Genomic DNA, 19,228 nt, shown 5'->3' with positions numbered 1-19,228 from the left:
GACGCGGACAAAAGAAACTTTAATTAAGGTCTCGCCCCGCGCGCGCGGCGTGTTGCTCTCTCCCGAGGTTGTGGATGTCCTACTCGAAGATGCGAGAAAATAGAAATGGTAAAACCAGCCCATGCCCTTGAACTTCAATTGCTCCTGACTTGCTGTATTGATTTTTTTTTTTTAATACTGTAGGCACCTCCCCTTCCCATCATATTTAAAGCCTTAGGAGACATTCGACCAGGTGGAAAAATAAGTGGGTGGGGGTACGAGGCGGGGGGGGGGACACCCAATCGTTTGCAAGAGAGTTCAGAGTGATTTTTGAAAAATTATATTTAAAAAAAATTCCAGGTGTGAAAGCTTCATGTTGGACCTCTTGCCTTCAACACCATGACACCTTATCATTAGGAGCGCTGATTGTTACTTTGCAAGCCTTTAGATGATCAGCCAGAAAGTGCAAACAACGCGGGACTGGAGGGTGTAAAGTTATTTAAGTAGACTCCCCCCCTGCCCCCCTCGCCACCACCCACCTCCGTCTTGGTGCGCCGTCAAAACATTTCACAAGTTAGGCAAAAGAAAGTGGTGGTTCCAGGGCTCGGGGTGATGGGTTCTTTCTCTCTTCCACCTACCCCCTTTCCATATCAGAAAAGAAATGAAATGCACAATGAACCTTTATTTCGGGGGTGGAAGCCTTCAAAAATGCGTGCCGGTAATGGACAATTGGAGCGTTGCACTGGAGATACTCACAACCGCAAGCTGGAAAGGGATTAAAAAGCCCCACGTGGTTGATCTGGGTTTAGACTTGCAACCTCTAGATCCCCGTGTATGTGCTCTGCAAAGAGTGGCTTCTAGATGGATGCGTGTGAGGGACCCTCAGGGGCCGGGGCTCGGAGCCTCTGGCAGAGCTGACGGTGGGAGCGTTATGAGCTGCGGGGCAGGGTCCGCACGGGGGGCTTCCTCAGCCGGCCGGGGCGGCCGGGTGCCTCCGGGACGCGAGCGCGCACGCTTCTGCCGGGCGGCCGCGCTCCTCGCACCGCCTTCTCCGCAGGTCTTTATTCATCTCATCTCCCTCTTCCCCTTCTCCTCCTCCTCCTTTGCCTCCTTCTCCTCCTCTTCCTCCTCCTCCTCCTCCACCACCACCACCTCCTCCTCCTCCTCCTCCTCCTCCTCCTCCGCCGCCGCCGCCGCCGCCGCCGCCACCTCCTCCTCTTGCATCTCACTGGCCTGGCTCTGGGTTGCTCTGAGTGACAAAGACAATGTCCCAGCCTTAACTTTGCAACCACCTTGCCTCCTCCTGGGGTGCAGCGGAGGGGAGGGGGGACAGCAGCCGCAGCTTCAGCATCTCCTCCAGCTTCTCCTGCTCTTCTCCAGCTCTTGGAGAATTCTTCCCTTTCCCCCCTCCCGACCTCCCCCTCGCCAGCCCTTTCCTCATTTCTTTCTTTCTTTTTTCTTCCTCGCTCCTCCTTGCACGTTGTTGTTGTTATTAGAAAGGCTTCGCGCACCCCCTGGTGCTCCGGCGTTTTGTGTGGCAGGAGAAGATTGTCTTCCTTCTCTCTTTCTGTCTTGCTTTCTCTCTCCCTCTGGTTGCTCATTATTCAGAGAGAGACACAGAGGGAGGGAGAGGGAGAGAAAGAGAGCGCGAGCGCGCGAGGGAGAGGGAGGAGAGGAGAGAGAAGAGAGAGGAGAGCGAGGGAGAGGGAGGGAGGGAGAGAGGAGAGGGGGAGCGAGAGGAGAGAGAGAGACGGATATCTCAGGTCATCTGCTGCTGCAGCGAGTCTGAGGAGCCGGGGAAGGCAGGGAAGATGGCGATCCTCCATTGCTGAGACCCGGCAGAAGCACATGAGACTCCTAAACAACTTCCACAACAATAACCCGAGCAGGAAGAGGAGAAAGAGAAAGAGGATCAGGAGGCGCTGGGGCTGGAGAAACCCCGAAACACCTCCCGGCGCCGGGACGCTTCTTCTGTAAGTTACTGCAATTAACCACCACCTCCGGGTGGTCTGAGTGCGGCGGGGAGGAGAGCGCCGGGTGGTGGAGGCACAAACGCGCTCATTCATTCGGCCGAGGAGGGTTGCCGGCGCGGGGAGCGGAGGAAGTCCCCTGCATGGACTGGCTGTTGGAAGAGGAGAAGAAGCTGGAGAGAGCAGGAGGAGGAGGAGGAGGAGTGGAGGAGGAGGAGGAGGAGGAGGAGGAGGAGGAGGAGGAGGAGGAGGAGGAGGAGGAGGAGGAGGAGGAGGAGGAGGAAGAGAAGGAGGAGGAGGAGGAGGAGGAGGGAGGGGAGGGGGAGGAGGGAAAGGAGGAGAGGGAGGAAGAGGAGGAGGAGGAGGAAGAGGAGGTGGAGAAGGTGGTGGCGGCGGCGGCGGCTGTGCTTTTCCTGCTGGCTGCTCCTTCTGCTGGGGGTGGGGGGGGCGGGCGGGCGGTGGGAGAGCGGAGCGCTGGGGCTTAATTAATTTCGTGTAGTTCTAAGGGAGCGGAGAGAAAAATGAAAGATGAGTGAGAAGAGAGCAGGAGGCTCAGGACGGATGCTCCGAGTGTGGGGACTGGAGTAGGGACCGAGAAAAGGGGGCGGAGGGCGCAGGGCGCAGGGCGCAGGGCGCAGGGCGCGAGGCGAGGAGACCTGAGCCGGGAGCCAGAGGGAGCGAGCGAGGGGCAGAGGAGGGAGCGCTCGGAGCAGCCCCGACCTGAGCGGGTTGACCTCTTTCTTTCTCTGTCCCTCTCCTGCCTTTCCCCCCCCCCACCCCCTCTCTGTCTGCCTGTCCCCCCGCGCGCCCGATGGCAAAGCCGAGTGGATTGGCACCCCCCTCTTCCTCAGGTATTTGGCTCTCTCTCTCTCTCTCTCTCTCTCTCTCTCTCTCTCTCTCTCTCTCTCTTTTGCTCTCTCCCTGAAGTTAGGATGCGGGGTCTGGAAAGGGGGGGGCGGAGGCTGCTGCTGCTGGTGCTGCTGGTGAGGAGAGAAGCAAGGAGCAAGGGGGCGCGGGGCGGATGGGGGCGGGCGCGGGGCGGGTTGGGGGGGCGCGCAGGTTCAGGGGCTGCTGAGGATCTGCCTCCAGGCTGGGGGTTCCGAAGCGTCTGGTGGAGGACAACGGTTTCTGGAGAGGAGAAGCCATTACACACGCCTGGCTCTCTTCTGGGGAAAGGGGGGGAAGCAGGCAAGGGGCCTGGGGGTCGTCTCACTCCTGGTGCTAGTTCCCAGGGGTCTCCCCTCTTTCCAGGCACGAGGGGAAGCCGGAGCCGCCCCCCATTGGAGCAGCCCCTCTCTTTCCCTTTCTTTATCTCCCTGTCCTCCATTTGCAAGCTGTCTGCCTTGGTTCCAGTCCAGACTCCAAAACACAAAGCTCCTTCTCACGTTCATTCTCCAGGCTTTTCACCATTCCTGAAGGAACCCTCATTTTCTTTTCATTATAGCTTCCAACCTACAGCGAGGGAGGGAGGCTGCCTGGAGTTCCTTTTATATGCCTTCCTTGGCAAAAAAAAAAAAAAAAGTTTCATTTTTAAGCACGCGTCTGGGATGGGAAAAGACCAACCAGTTGGGGCTTTCTCCCAGGGCTCCCGGGGGCTGTGTCTGAGAGTCTGTGTTGACTGTTTGGTTGGCTTTGGTTTTGTTTCTGGAGGTGGCTTGCTTGCGGGTTTGGGGAGGAAGTGAGTAGTTGGGTTGAAAGCTGGGAACTGAGTCAGGTAAGCTGTGTCATGTTGTAACTCTACCAGAAAATGGAGGGGAGCTGGTTTCCAGGAGACAAAGCTGAGATGAGAAGTGTTTATAAAATTATGGATGTCTCCATTTTGAAGCCCTTGTTGGTGCTGACTGAAGGAGGCGACTTCCCTGCTTGCTCCTTCTCCCCTTCCAGGGGGCCTCTCTGGTGGTGGTTCCTCACTCTCTCTTCATTATGCAAGGAAATGAGGGGCTTTTAAGGTCTGCTCAGGTTTTTCTCCCACCCAAGAAGTGCTTTCCCCAAGTTATGGAGGCTTTTGTTTCCATTTTAAAGTAAACTTTTGGAATCCCCCTCAACCCCCCTTCCTTTCGAGTGTTCCTGAAGGATTTGACCTCCTTCAGGAAAGGCTAGGCGAAACCTTAAAACATTTTTCATTGAGGTCTTCACACAACTTGAAGCCCTCCTGGTTTCCCTGCGAGTCCCCAGGAAATGTTATTTCCTCCTTGTGAAGGTGGTGGTGGCCCCAAGCTGGGCTCTTGGAGTTGGGGGGCTTGCTTAACATCATGTTTTGATGCATAGCAAGACTTTATTGTCTGGTTTGGGCTCATTTGTGCAGACAGCAGCATCAAATCCTGCAAGATTTCAGAGCAACTCTCAGCCTTGACTGACACCACTTTCTCCAGGGTCTACATTTCTCTTCAGGTTGTTCCATTTGTGTATCAGGCCTTCTTTTAGTTCCTTTGTTTTCTCCCTTCCCTTCCATTCTGCTCATCTGTGTTCTCCAGTACCATGAATCTTTAGAAATACAGATGTCTTCTTAACAGTGGCATGATGGAAACAAAATTTTTACATTTTTTTCTGTCAGTTGACAAACCTTATGGCCAGGTGTCTTCCTTTAATTGGGAGGGATTTATTAGTCTTGTAGGAAGACATTTTGTGAGGGTAAACTGAAGAAGGGACTCAGTGCTACCCCAGACCACAGACATTGATTGGAGTTCTTCACAGATTACTTCTAGAGAATAAATGTAATTGATCCCAGGAAAGAACTAAATCCTGAGATGCTTGAGGAATTTATAAAAGCCAACTATGAAGATGTTGCTTTTCCATTAGATAAGGTAGCCATCTTGAGGATGAGGGAAGATGTTGGAAGAATTTTAGATGGTCTATTGAAGATAGGTGAGGAGGGCTCCAACAGTGGCATGAAAACTTGGAGGAGATTCAGTGCCAATTAGTATATTGTGAGAGACTGATTGGATCTTGTTTTCAACTAAGGAGAAATAGAGAAAGGTACCAGCCTCAACAGAAATAAAGAATACCTTAGTGAGCGACTTAAAACAGCTTTTTCCTTGCTTTGCTTTCTCATGATCCGTCAGATTTTCATGTGTAAACTTACTTAGGTCTACAGTATTTTTGTGCATATTGAATTAGTTTTAGATTCTAGATGTAATTAGATGCTGTTGAGTAGCTTGGTAGCAGTGTCACTCAGTAAATGCATAGTACTGTATGTGACAACATCACATATTTCAAACCAAACTGTTGTGTCATTAATTGAGGGTTATTGTTCGTCTGAGGGGTGTGAAAAGAGAAAAGAAATAAGTAGTTCTTTAGCTGATGACTGTCTCTGGTCACTGGTGTAAAACTGTTTTTGCAGAAGATGTATACTTTACAAGATTTTCAATTGATGCTCAGTGTATACTCATTTAGAAATACTTCTCTTCAGAGCCTTGCTCCCCCATTAAACACCTAGACTTTTCCAAAAAGACTTAGAAATTTAAAAAAAAAATCTTACTTGAAATCAGACCTTTTATTATTAATTTTTGAATGTTATCTTTTGACACCTTTATTTTGGGTCATTGAATGCTGTCAGTGTTATTTTAATTTGATAATGCATATGTAGATGCTACTGGATGTTGAAATACAATAAAATAAAAGAAGTTTGGGGGAAAGTAATTACCAGAAAACTTGGCATCTAATTAGCCATGTATGTTTATGTAAACATACATACATCATATGTTGATCTTGAAGCAAACTTCCGTATCTTTGTGTTGTTGATACCAGAATAGCTGGTTAATTACTTATTTCAGTAGAAAAAGTGACAAATTTGTTATCAGTCCTGCAGTTGACTTAGCACATTTTCCACTTTGTGGTCATATGTTTTGTTGTCTTTATAGATGGTCTTAGAGTCAAACTTTTCTGGAGGGAAAGAATTTAGTACCTAAGGGGCATTTTCTAGAGTTTGAGAATATGTATTAACTAGTCCCTGAAAAACACTGATGTATCAGCCTGGAAAGCACCATCATTGTAAAGATACATTTCTTGAATTTATCTAGACAAACACATTTAAATTGGGACAGTTGTTTTGCATATGCTACCATAAGAGAAGTAAAAAGAGTGTTAAGATGAACATTCTCATTTGATGTCAAAGCTCAGAGGTTCATTTTTGGTTTTGAGACATCAAGTTGATGAGACTTCTTAAGCAAAGTTATGTCATAGGTGTAAAGAATCACAAACAAATCATTCTGGAAAAATATATGTAAACTATGACACATTGCCACAAAAAATTCTTCATGGACCTTCATATACCATAATGTTTTGCCTACTAGATTTATGAGAAATAATTTACTGACCACACTCCCTAAGGTCTTACTTTTTCCTGAGGACTAGGAGACTAAAAATGTGTGTGTGTGTGTGTGTGTGTGTGTGTGTGTGTGTGTGTGTGTGTGTAGTCTTTCTATATAGTCTTTATGGCTAGTTTTTTGGAATACAGAAGGGAAAACGAAATCCAACTCTACTAATGGAGTTTAGAGTACTTGTGGTCAGTTTTCTTGAAAGAGGAATGGTAAAAGTTGCCTTGGGAAAGAGTTTCATTTTCTGTGTGAAGGAGTTTAATAGGGTCTAGTCTATCCTGATTTATTCCTTGGTATTGAGATTTCTAGGTTCAAGTAACCTTACTTATCTTCTTCGTTGTATGTACCTTTATCAGACTTATAGTTGATTGCCTCATGGGACAGCTTTGACAAAGCTGTATTGAATGTTTCTTGATTATCAGAGAACAGAGATGCTATTTCACAATGCCACAGACAAATTAGGAAACATATAAACTCGGATTGCAAAGGGCTGACATTCATGTATGACTAGAAGATTGATATATAGAAATGAAGGAAATTCAAATGAAATAGGGTAAAATATTTCCAGAATCTATCACTAATATCCAATGAACAATGAACTGGAAAAAATAAGTCAGGTGTTCTAGTCAGGTTGTGTGTGTGTGTGTGTGTGTGTGTGTGTGTGTGTGTGTGTGTGTGTGAAAGTAAGTATCTTGTGAGGGTCACATTCTTATGAAATAGGTTAGAAATTAGAGAAATTGGGGAGAAACTAGCTGGGTGTTGGTGACCTATTAATTGATTATGAGAAAAACAGAGAAGAGAGGAGATAATACTAGATGAAATTCTTCTTATGTGATATGCCAAGACATCTGGCAGATGTTATGTTGGGCCCTAAGGAATGGACAGTTTAATTTTAGCCCTAGCAAGGAAATGGGAAGTTCTGAGCTCTTTTAATAGCACAAGTTTTAGTTTGGGGAAGGTTGCTTTAAAAAAAAATAGGAAAGGAAGAGAAAAGAGGCATTTATTACAGTATAAAAGAACTCCAGGGAGGAGAGAGATTAAGCTGAGGTTTAGAGAAGATGGACAAAATAGAATTATTTCTTGAGTGGAAATTAGCATAAAATCATTTAAAAGCTGACGTGTAGGTGCACATTAAATGATGACTATGAAGTATTTTAATGTTTACCAGACAGAACTTCCTATGAAGAAGCTAGATATTTTGTGCCTTAGATGAGTAGTCTTCAACCTAGGGTCCTCTTCAACCATGACTTCCTTCCTGTACCCACTCCCCATTCTACCAGTTGGCCCCCTAGTCTCATGTATGTCCCTCCTGCCCCTTGTAGCCCCCCCCCACCCTGTGTTTTCACCTGTGTCCCCAGCCCCTTCCATATCCTTGGAACACATGAATTAAGGCATGTCGCCCCTGGTTGAGAAATGCTGCCTTAGATCATGGATCTCAAATCCCCCTCCTCCTTCATTTTACTGAAGAGGAAACTGGCACGAGACATGAAGTGACTTGCCCAAGGTCAGAAGGTTCAGTTGTATCAAAGCCAGGCCTAGAACTCAGGTCAGCTGACTCCCAACCCAGTGCCCTTTCTACTACCCCACTACATATGATTGTAGTTGGTTGTGAAACATCTCCGCAGAGTGCCAGGCTCTCTGGGAACTTGTAATCATACATTACCGGAGGAGCAGTATTGATTTTTGTTTGTGGTATTGAACATGCTGGGGGACCCAGGACTGAGCCTGTTTTTATTCACAGAAATCATACCCTCCAGAGGCCAGTTTTATTCTTGAGACTTTCAAGTTTTAGCTGTTGGGTTTGGAGCTTTACTTTTCATTGTAGGATTCTCCCTTCTGCTATCATTCTGGGCCAGGGCGTCCTTTTTAAGTGCCCTTCTTTGGAAGTTTGTCATCTATTGCAAAGTACCCACAATTGGACTCCAAGGATCTATTTTGCAATGTGGTACAGATTTAAATTGGCTGCTTTCAGTGATGCCATTTTGTAATACCAGTGAATGTCCAAGAGACAGAAATCCAGTCTAAAACAATTGCTGGTGATTTTCCAGTGTCTCACACGCCTCCAAAAATGTGCCCTCCATGTATCTTCTCCAGACCCAATTTCCTTTTGCAGACCATTGGCTCGTGGTTCCCATTTCCCCCTTACCCATGAAAACAGCCTTCCCATGACTTCTGAGCAACCTTTAAACCAGGAGTGAGAAAGATGGACCCAAACTTAGGAAAGATGAAATGCTTTTCATTTCTGGTGCCGCCTGGACAAGTGAAAGTAACTTTGTCAAAAAAGAATAGGGGTGTTTGGGAGTCCCTCCGTTTTCTAATCTTACTTCAAATTAAAGCATAAATTCTTAATCTAGGAGGAGGCAGTCGGCAGAAGGTAGAGTTTGATGTGGACTTCTGGCAGAAACACAGTTAATGCTGTAAACAGTTGAACCTCAGTGTGGCACTCCTCCAAATGAGTTGACTGTCGAAAATAAAATGTTCCAGAAGAACTGGGAGAACAGGAAAGAAAGTTAAAACAGCATGGTTTGCATGCCAGTACTGAAGGAAGAAAAAATGATTGGGGTTGGTTTGGGGATGTGGAAGGACAGTGGAGAGAAGATAATTTAAATCAAACTGATTTATAACACTCAAGAGGAGACGTTTCCAAGTGAGGGAAAATGCACTTTTATGAATTTAGATTGTATTTGCAGTTCACTAGGAAGCTCTTTGGAATCTTTCGTCTCCTTGAACTTTGTGTCTGGAGAACTGCACACACTGATAAATAGAAAGCCAACTGGAAGTGCTTTGAACTTATACTTTCTGCTTGGGAATACTACTGTAAAATGTATCTACTTTCTAAGGGGTCCTGTCCTTGTCCCTTGAAATACAAGCAACAACTTAACTGAGGTTGTCAGTCTGTGGGTGTATAACTCCCGTACAGATATTAGAGGTCTCCTCCCCCACCCAGGGTTGGAATGAAAAGAGGTTTATCAGTATGGTCACCTGCAAATGTATTGTCTTTTAATTCTAGTGATCCAGATTATTGAGTGTCTTCAAAGCATTCTTGCCTATTCCAAGCTGGGGACAATTTTTTTCTGGAGTTATTCTTGGAGGAGAGTTTTCTTTTTGTGCCAGGTCATGATATTTTGGTATTGATTTCCTTGCTTTCATGTGTTTGCTTGTTCAGTTCCTTACATATTGCTTCTGGATATTAATAAAATACTTTCACTTGCCTGTCCACATCTTACCTCCAACTTTATTCAAAGAGCAGAGGCTGTTCTTCGGGTGAAGGAATGGTTGGTTGGGACTTACTTGTTCAAAAAATAAATACTTCATGATGAGGACTGCTTGATGCAGGAAGTTATTTGCCAGGGCGTTTGAATGGATTTTTACCAAAGGCCTTGCATGAGGAAAATTCTACTGGGAACCGATGGATCCCAAGTAAATATTTTAGGATCACTTAGTAGAAAATCAAGCATTTATTGAAGATGAGTAAGCAAAGACTTACCTTTCAATTCAGATTGGTATGATCACAAAAGGGGCTGGAGGCCCAAGCAAGACAAGTGTGTCAGAAAGTAATTAAACCCAGGATTTGTGAAGAGGCTTATCTGCCCCAGAGCCCAGCTGGGGAAGGCCAAACTTGATCCTTAAGCTCTTGTCTGGCCAGTTGAACCAGAACATGAACTAGGGCCTTCAGATTTGGAACTTTCTTCCCTGCTCAGATTGAAGGAGGCAAAGTCATTATTCTTCAGTTTTGCCCATGTTAGCCGAGTGCTTCTCTGGAGCTGGGACATGTCAGAGGCAGGCTAAAGGGGGTGAGGTGGGTGGGAGCTGATTTCCTCTGCGGGAACATTCTCCCTGTTAACACTACGAATGTGCCTATAACATTGCACTTATTACACAGAAAATAATTGTGCGGTGGCACAATGTGGGCTACTTGAAAGATGTTTGCTGCACAAAGGTTCCAACACTCACCTGCAGATTAAGAAACGGGTTTCGAAACCATCTCATTTCTATTGCTAATGAAAAGCTTTGGAAGGCACCTGTGAATTAGAGCTCCAGCTGCTATCATGGTAGGGGAAGTCAGGCCTTGAAAGGATACATGGATTAGCCCGTCAGAAAAGCAAACAGTAGCATCAGCACAAGTAGAAAATAGACAGGGTTGTTAAGCTAACAGAAAAGTAGGCTAAAGCATTGCTGTAATTAGGTGGTGGAAATTTGTTGGGAAAGAAAGATGGCTTGGATGAGAGGAAGCAAAGAAGAGGGGCAGGGGGAATGATTGACACGTTAAAATAGAAGAGGTTGGTCCACTGGGAAGAGCCTGCAGGAAGAAGAAAGACATTGTTTTTAAGAGAACAATAAAGCAAGTGGAAAAAGACCTTGTAACTTGGTACTAATTGCATGTGAAATATGAAGACCAGTGCTCAAACCAGCATTCCTTGGTCAGTTCTTATTGTGAAAAGTAGAGTTGGTCTTGGAATATTATTTATGTGACTTTAGGGTCACAAATTTGACACTGCTGACAAAGGACAGATGAAAACTTGAAGGAACTGGTTTAAATAGACCTAGGTGGAGATTTCCCTGGAAAATGAGTAGAGAATAGGGCACAGTAGAAAATAGCTGCATTATTAATGGGCAGAAAATGTGATAGTCCTCTCTAAAGATATCCATAGGGCTTCTCTATGTACTGTCTGGGTATTAGAAGAAGCGAAGAACAAAGAGGTGCTTCTTTGAGAGGGAAAGGAATGGACTGTGACAACTACCTGGTGTCCAGTTTGGAATTAAGCCATTGTTGGAGCCAAACATCATTGGCTGGTCTGTCAATCCAACCCTAGCTTTCTAATATCCAAAATAAGGATATTATGGTCCAGAATGTTTAGCATTTCTAATCCCTAATTACATCACCACCTGTAGGGTGACCAGTTGGCCAGAGGTTGAACATAATTTAACCCAGATTGGACCTGACCTACAGTACTTCATTGGGATAAAATTTGAATACTGGGTTGTTAATATGAAACTGGCCCAAGGTAGATACCAGCTAGAGATTTTGTAAAAATTTCAGTAACAAGTACTTCTCACCCAGAACCCCTAGAATGATTTCTCCCTAAAATTCTGAAGATTATCATTGTAGTAATTAATAATGATAATTGGCAGAAAGGAATTTTATGAAAGAGGCCATTTTCATGTGTTAATTCTGGTGCAACATCAAATTCTGTTCTGTTTTTGTTTTGGGGGATTTTTGGGGGTGGGTGTTTAATCCACACCTGGTGGTGCTCATGGCTTCTTCCTGCCTCTGCACTCATGAATCATTCCAGGCAAGCTCAGGAGAATATCTGGGATGCTGGAATCAAACCTGGGTTGGCTGCTTGAAAAAGCAAGCACCCAACTCACTGTACTATTGCTCTGGCCCCAGAATCCTGTATCTTCTGATATTGAGCAAGAGCAAGTAGAATAAATGTGATTGCTTCATAAAAAAAAAATTCCACTAACTCCTTCTAGACCTTCAACAAAATGCTAGTTCTCCTCCTGCAGTGACTCATTGTCAGAATAATACTAGGTAACATTTATCTAACATTTAATATGAACCAGCAAGCGTTCACATGGTAGAGAAAAGGAAGTATGGGAAGGGAAAGTAATATATCCAAGGTCATCGAGCTAACAAGTAGGGAGCCAGGATTCACACCTCGGGGGACTACCTCCTGGATCTCAGCTGGTGCGAACTGGCCTTGGTTATTACTTAGTATGCTAATAGCTTATGTTCCTCATGTTTTATCTCTCCCAGTTGCTTATGCCCAGCCTATATCCTGGTGTTGTGGAAGGAAATCTGATCATAATGGAAAATTAATTACACTGTATTTGTCAATATAAGATAAGATCTATTGTAATAGTCTGGTGAAGTGTGTTTAACTAAAGAGCATCTTCTTTTTTGTTATTTGTTTCAGTTTGGTTTGATTTGATTTTTGGGGGGCCATATGCAGCTGTGCTCAGGGTTTATTCCTGGCTCTGCACTCAAGAATTACTCCTGGTAGATTCAGCAGATTAAAAGGGATGCCAGGGATCTAACTCTTGAACCCGGGTTGGCCATGTGCCAGGCAGACACCCTACTCTATCTCACCTAAAGAGCACACTACCCTGGAGAGATAATACACAGGTAGGGTACTGGTAGGGTACTTGCCTTGCACGAGACTGACCCAGGTTCGATCCCTGACATCCCATGTGGTTCCCTGAGCACCACCAGAAGTGACCCCTCAGCATCGCTGGGTATGGTGCCAAACAAACAAAAAAAAGCACCCCCTTTTTGTTCTCCTGGGTTAGAAAAGAGACAGTGGGGATTGGGGAGACAGCAAGTGAAAATTGGGTAAACTTTAGAGAATATCTATTTTTAAATTGTATTGTACCAAGCTCAAGTATATGTAGTGATTCATATGGATGTTTTAAAAAGATCACCTACCTGTTGTGGCTGGAAAGTAACTCTGTATGACTTTTCTTTTTAAGTAGACAATGTATTTTACATTTCCCCTTCATTGAGTCTCTTTAGAAAGTATCTGTGTCCTATGAGGGCTCTGAGTACTATAAGCCCAAGAAATCGTTTTCAAAAGTCACACAGTTAATATTTGAAAATTAGTTGTGTCGGCTGATGGTAATTTTTTTGAAATTGCACAGATACTGATTGAAGCATGGGGGTTAGACATCTCCTTGTCTCTCAGTCATCACCCCTTGTAATAGTGAGATTATGGATACATAACAAATGTTTTGCCTTTCCCAGAAACATCACAGTACAGTAAGGAAACTCCTGTTCATGGATGACCACAAATGGCCTTAATAGAGTAGCAAACTAAGGGAGATGGAGCAAATCCAAATATCCCTAAGATATCTAGGACAGCAGCTTTTCTGAAAGACTGGCAGTTGGGCATTAATTGCTTAGTAGATTCTTTAGCCCGAAAGTAACCAGAGATGGTTTTATGTAATCTTAATTTAGTTGTGGCTCTCTTTAGGTGATCTCCTGTCCCCAGATTGACTTATACCCCAACTTTTTGTAGGAGGAAAACATTTGCCCTGTTTGTGAAATGGAATAGAGGGGACAAAGAGTCACACTTTTTTTTTTCTTGTCATTTATATTGTTATCGACTGAACTTAACCAAACCTTATTTTCTTACATACAGACTTTTAGTGAAAAAAAAAAAAAAAGCTCCTGAAAACAAGACAGCTAATTGTTGGTGAGAGTAAAACTGAACTGGTCATGTGATTCTCCAAGTGAAACTTCTAATTTCAGAACATTCAGGACTCTGCTTAGTCTGAGGTAGCATGAACTGTGACTATAGTAAACAGTGCCTCGTCTCTGCAAACACTTCCCCAGACTAGTCTGTCTCCAAGGCCAGTTTTTAATGTGTTTCTTCTATCTTCTTAATTCTTGGAGGAGAAATTTGCTCCCCGATGCCTTCAGGTCTGCTTTGCAGAAAGTGAAGGTGAATCAGGTCAATGTATCTTTGTGGGTACAGTGACACTGAGTTGGGAATGGAATGTGGAATTTGAGAATGCACTCAACATGAGAGGCAGGTTGGAGAGGGAGCCTCAGGGGCATACATAAAGTTTATGTGAGCAGGCCTGGCAGAAGAATCATCCATTATACTGAGAAGAATAAGCCATCATCTCTTCGAAGACAGATTCTATAATCATGTGAAAAAGCATGTCGTATAGCTCCCATAAAATCACATGTGTTCGAGGAGGCAGAATGGGGCCCTTCCACTTCCCGGGAAGTTATCATTTGTTCCATCTCCCTTGGCTTTATCTCTAATGAGTAATTTTGTGGAGGCTAAGGAGTCAGTGCTGTGGAGGAACAGATGTCAGCTGTCCCTGAAATTCATCCCTACCCTTTGGTTGACTCTAGTGTTTGAGTACCTTCCTCATGCTTTTTCTGACCAGTGGCTGAAGCTTGTTATTACTGAATGAACATCACCCATAGGTCCTGAAATTAGCAAGTGTTAAATGTTATGTGATTATTAGGGGAAAAACAAGATAATCGAGTCAGTGGGTTTAATTAGGTTGTGATTGCCCAATTGCTGCTTCAGGATAATTATATTCATAACCCCATTTCTAGACATCAACTACAATTATCAAAATTGACCCCAGCACAGGTAAGTGTGAGCAGTTTTATTTGAAATAGCTTCTAATGGTAAATTTCTGGTGTTTCTCTCGTGTTCCTGCCTATTTGTCCTTTCTTGCAACCTTTTCGTTATCTTTTCACCAGAATTCTATGTGAGAGAGCAGTGACAATATTATTCTGTCTCACCATGTGCATAGTAAATAACTTGTTTTGGTTTCTACAGGAAAAGACATCTTTAAGTTTTCAAGAGTTGAATTATGACTGAAAATATTAATGAATTTTCTAATGGATGTCTAAAAGCATAAATAAAAGTAAAATAGTAAAAGTAAATAAAATTTACTACTATGTTATTTTATCATCAGTATCTAGACCTGTTTGGGAATAGGACTCATTTGAATAGATTTTTTTTAGTTTTATAAGGTACAATTTTTATTTAGAAAATTGATTTTATTCAAGCATTATAGTTTACAATAATACAATATTACTGTTTAATTCTTACAGTGCTGCTATACCAGTACACCATATCCCCCCTCCAGAATGCCAGGATTCTTCCCCCATTATCCCAATAACCTCTCTCCCACCTTACCTTTATCTCAGTTTATCCAGGGTATACTTTAAAATATATACATTTATTTTAGGCACCATGGTTTATGAAATAGTTAATGATAGGGTTTCATGCATAACACAGTACTGTACCACACCTTCCATCGGAGTGACTACTTCCTTCTGCCTTTGTCCTGGTCTTCCCTGGCCCCTGTGGGCAACCCCAGACCCTCTCAAATTCTCCCCCCCATCCCCACTCCAGTCTTCCTACTGGAGAATTGTTTTCAGTTTGCATTTATTACTCCCTTACTTTGTCTTTTTATATCCTGCATTTGAGAGAGATCCTTGTGTCAGTCCTTCCCCTCATGAATAACTTTACTCAGCAACTACTTCACTCAGTATGATCCTCAAGTTGCATGATTTCATTTGTTCTGAAAGCCAAGCAGTATTTCATCGTGTATGTGTACCATAGTCTCTTTATCCAGTCATTTCTTCTTGGCTGCTTGGTTTGTTTTCATATTTTGGTTACTATGAATAGTGTGACAGTGAACATAGGAGTGCAAATGTCTTTTTCTGAATAGTTTTTGGGCCCTTGGGTAGAAGCCAAGAAGTGGCTGGGTCATATGGAAGCCTAATTTCTAATTTTTTTACAAGTGTCCATATTGTTTTCCCAAAAGACTGGTCCAGTTGACATTCCCACCAGCAGTTAAAGAGGGTCCTTGTGAAACACTTGCCTCGCATATGCTGACCTTCCCACCCCCTTTCCCTGCTCTGTTTGTTCTCCAGCATCCCATAGGTTCCCTGAGCACCATCCTGAGTGACTCCCGAACACAAAGCCAGGAGGAGCCCTGGCAGGATGTGACCCATAGGCCCTTCCTCTTCCCCTCCTTTCCCCAAAGAAAGCTTAAAAGATAAGATCTGAGGTATAGAGAGCAGAAGCCTTTGACTTCATAGTCACAATTCCCGAATCTTCTGTTTTATTAAAAAAATTATGTGTGTGTATGTGTGTAGGATGGAGATGGGGAGAGAAGGGATTTGGGCCATACCCAGATGTGCCCAGAGCTTCCTCCTGGCTCTAAGCCCAGGAATTAACTATTGGCAGGCACAGGGCACCGTATGGGGTACCAGTGATTGAACCTGGGTCAGCTGCATGCAAGGCAAATCCCTCCCCTCTGTGGCCCCTGCCAGTGTCTTCTAGTACAAAAAGAATTTGGTGGGGGCTGGAGCAATAGCATAGCAGGTAGGGCGTTTGTCTTGCATATGGCCGATCTGGGTTTGATTCCCAGCTTCCCATATGGTTCCCTGAGCACTGCCAGGAGTAATTCCTGAGTGCAGAGCCAGGAGTAACTCCTGTGCATCGCCGGGTGTGACCCAAAAAGCAAAAAAAAAAAAAATAAAAATTAATTTGGTATGGCTGGAGACATTGTTTATTGCTTATCTCACCAAGGAAGGCTGTGATTTCTAGGAAATACAAACAACACCTGTATCAGAAATGGGTATGTCAGGGAGATACCATGAATCACTAGGCCAGATTGTTACTTGGCAGCCTTCCCTTTGTGACACACAATTAGTTTTATGGGAAAATAATGCAATTAAAATTTGCACGCCATGGCTAAACTTCAGTTATGTCTTGTTATTTTTTTAAAATTTATTTTGGTAATGTCCAGGATTGAACTGGGGCCTTAGGTTTGCAAAGCAAGCACTTTTTTAAATTAAGGTATATCCCTGAATGTGAATTGTCTAAAGAACAGTAAAAACTTGACTGCCAGATTTGTGTGTGTGTGTAAATATAGTATTATGCATCAAGATATGATTACAGTGATGTACATTAATACTGTATAACTACATATACATAATACATATATAGCATATGTTATACATTATATATAATGTCTAGGCACTGTATGTTTCCCTTTTGTTTTTGTTTTTGACTGAAACATTAGAGGTATAAATTTCTTGGCATTTCTAGGTGAAAATGCAACTCTGTGTAGGGATTTTCATTAAGAAAGTCGTGTGTGGTAGGTGGAGCATACCCTTGGTGGCTACTTGAACCCACTTGTATGTGTGCAAGCGTTCCGGTTTATGATTGGCTAAAAAATGATATGTTCTCAGAGAATGAAATAGATGTGTCTCTGTTCCTTCCTAGCTGTGAGTTTTCAAAAAAGTCATTGAACATCTTTCTTCCTATAATAAAAGGGAGATCATAACATGAATCCTTAATTATGTAAGGACTAACTTATCTCATGTTTGGGGGCAGAATTTGGGCCACTTCTGGTGATGCTCAGGGGCTGTATCTGGCCTTGTACTCAGAGACCACTTTTTTTTTTATTTTTACTTTTTGGGTCACACCCGGCAAAGCATAGGGGTTACTCCTGGCCTGGCTCATGCACTCAGGAATTACGCCTGGTGGTGCTCGGGGGACTATATGGGATGCTGGGAATCGAACCCAGATCAGCCGCATGCAAGGGAAACGCCTTACCCACTGTGCTATTGCTCCAGCCCTAGGGATCACTTCTGATGATGTTTAGGGTCCAGCACTGGGGATTGAACAGGGGCTGGCGGCATGCAAGGCAAGTGCCTTAACCCTGGTACTATCTCTCCCACGCCAGGACTAAACACTTGTATGTGTGTAAGGGTTCCGGCTTAAGCAATGATATCATCTCAGAAAATTATAATGTCTTCCTTCCTCACTGATAGAGAAACTGAATTAGAGATCTTGTCCCAGGGCTCTTTTCCTTATGGGAATTATTTTGTTCTTGATCTAAACTCAGTTTTTGTTGGTTGTGCCAAATCTGCTTTAACTGATGAGCAGTCCTCATTGCTGTTATTGCTGTTGCCCATTCACAGAAAGGCTTTAGGTGGAGAGGTGCTGGTCAGGTGCCCAGTTGGGGATAGCCCAGTAGCCCGGCAACTCTCCAAATCTGTGTGTGCATTCAGCAGGGATTTATAAATTGCCCGAGTATGATGCCATGTCTTCTTGGAAAATGGTATTTACGTGGTAACAGAGCCCGTTCCAGCCTTGCAGAACTATTCCCTGGAGTGTTGTGGGGAAGAATTTTTAATCAATGTGAATTTCTTGGAGATTTCTGGAAGAAAGATGTTATTACTGATACTATTCTTTGGCATCATTCTGGCAAAAATGAATTTGTCTAAGGGAGCTATTGTTTTATCCACGAAAATACAGGCTATGTTGTCTTATATCAATGTCAGATGTCCCTTTGTGGCTTTGCTCTCATAGATAGCTCTGGGCCAGTTTGGGGTTTGGTATGTGTTTCCTGGCTTTACTCAGTCTTCTCTGTGTAGATGCTTATTTTAATAGTCCATGTCTGTCTGGTCTCTTTTTTTTTTCTTTGGTGAAGTGGAGAGAGGGCCTTCCAAGTGCTGCTGAGGGGTCCCTGGAATGGGGTGTTCCCATTGATTCTTATCAGCGAAGGCAATGCAAGGGCCTGAGGATGAAATGTTGCTTGTGTCTACTTGGTCTTATTAATTTACTGCGATGTCAAAGGCTTTGAGAGCTTAGGGGTAAGGAGACTCATTTTAGAGTTCCTTAAAGGTAGAGGTTTCAAAATGTGGAATTGTGTTGGTAGAGGCTAATAGTACTTACCTAACTTTGTTTGCTCTAAGTCTTCCAAACATTTACTTGTGGTTGCCTTGTTGGCACAGATGAACCTATCAGGCTTGGGAGAGATAACTCAATGGGCTGAGTGAATGCTTTGCTTGCCAGAGGCCTGGGTTCCATTCCTGGCCCTCCAGGGTCTCCTGAGCAGTTCCAGGAGGAACATCTCAGCATAGAGCCACAAGTAAACCTTAAGCACCTCTGGATTATAGCCCCTAAACAAGACAAAACAAAAAGATGATGAACATATTAGTGATGCCCTGGTAAAGTGCTAGCAGTCTTTTTTCATCTTTCAAATAAAATATCTATAAGGATTCATTGATTAATTTTTACAGAGAGACAGGTGTCAATGGGAAAATTTATTTTTGGTTAAACAGACACTTCTCTACCCCTTCCTTTTGGAGGGGAACATTTGAGGGTGCTCTAGGATTACTTCTGGCTCTTTGTGCTCCGGGGACCATTGGTGCCCGGAATACAGTTTAAGTCCCTGGACTGATTTCCAGGCCCTCAGATATTGCTCTAACTCCTTATTGCATGTACCAAACATTAGGATATTTACTATCTAGATCATTGAGGAGACAGGAGGAAAGTTTGTATTCTTTCAGGTGCAATAAGGTTGTAATTGTATTTTGGGGGAAGAGGCAGGGTTGGGACCCACAAAGCTTAGGGTCTACTCAGGGGCTACTCCTGGCTTCATGCTAAGGTATCACTCCTGTGGTAC

At 43.9% G+C, this 19,228-nt stretch overlaps 1 protein-coding gene across 4 annotated transcripts in view; it reads left to right on the top strand.

Annotated features, from left to right (window-relative positions):
* The first annotated feature begins 1,690 nt into the window (after nucleotides 1–1,690).
* The window catches only part of ZNF462 (zinc finger protein 462), a 154,264-nt gene continuing 136,726 nt past the window's right edge, over nucleotides 1,691–19,228 (top strand). For 2 of the 4 annotated variants that reach the window (XM_055132503.1, XM_055132498.1), the window contains exon 1: nucleotides 1,691–1,952. The gene's annotated coding sequence lies outside the window, so the exon portion shown is untranslated. Of the gene's footprint in view, nucleotides 1,953–2,365; nucleotides 2,801–19,228 lie in introns of those variants that run through there. The other 2 variants (XM_055132506.1, XM_055132501.1) reach the window with 2 other exon arrangements.

This window comes from Sorex araneus, chromosome 1, assembly GCF_027595985.1.
Source record: "Sorex araneus isolate mSorAra2 chromosome 1, mSorAra2.pri, whole genome shotgun sequence".
In the NCBI taxonomy this organism is placed as follows: domain Eukaryota; kingdom Metazoa; phylum Chordata; class Mammalia; order Eulipotyphla; family Soricidae; genus Sorex; species Sorex araneus.
This window is presented reverse-complemented; position numbering and strand designations above follow the sequence as displayed.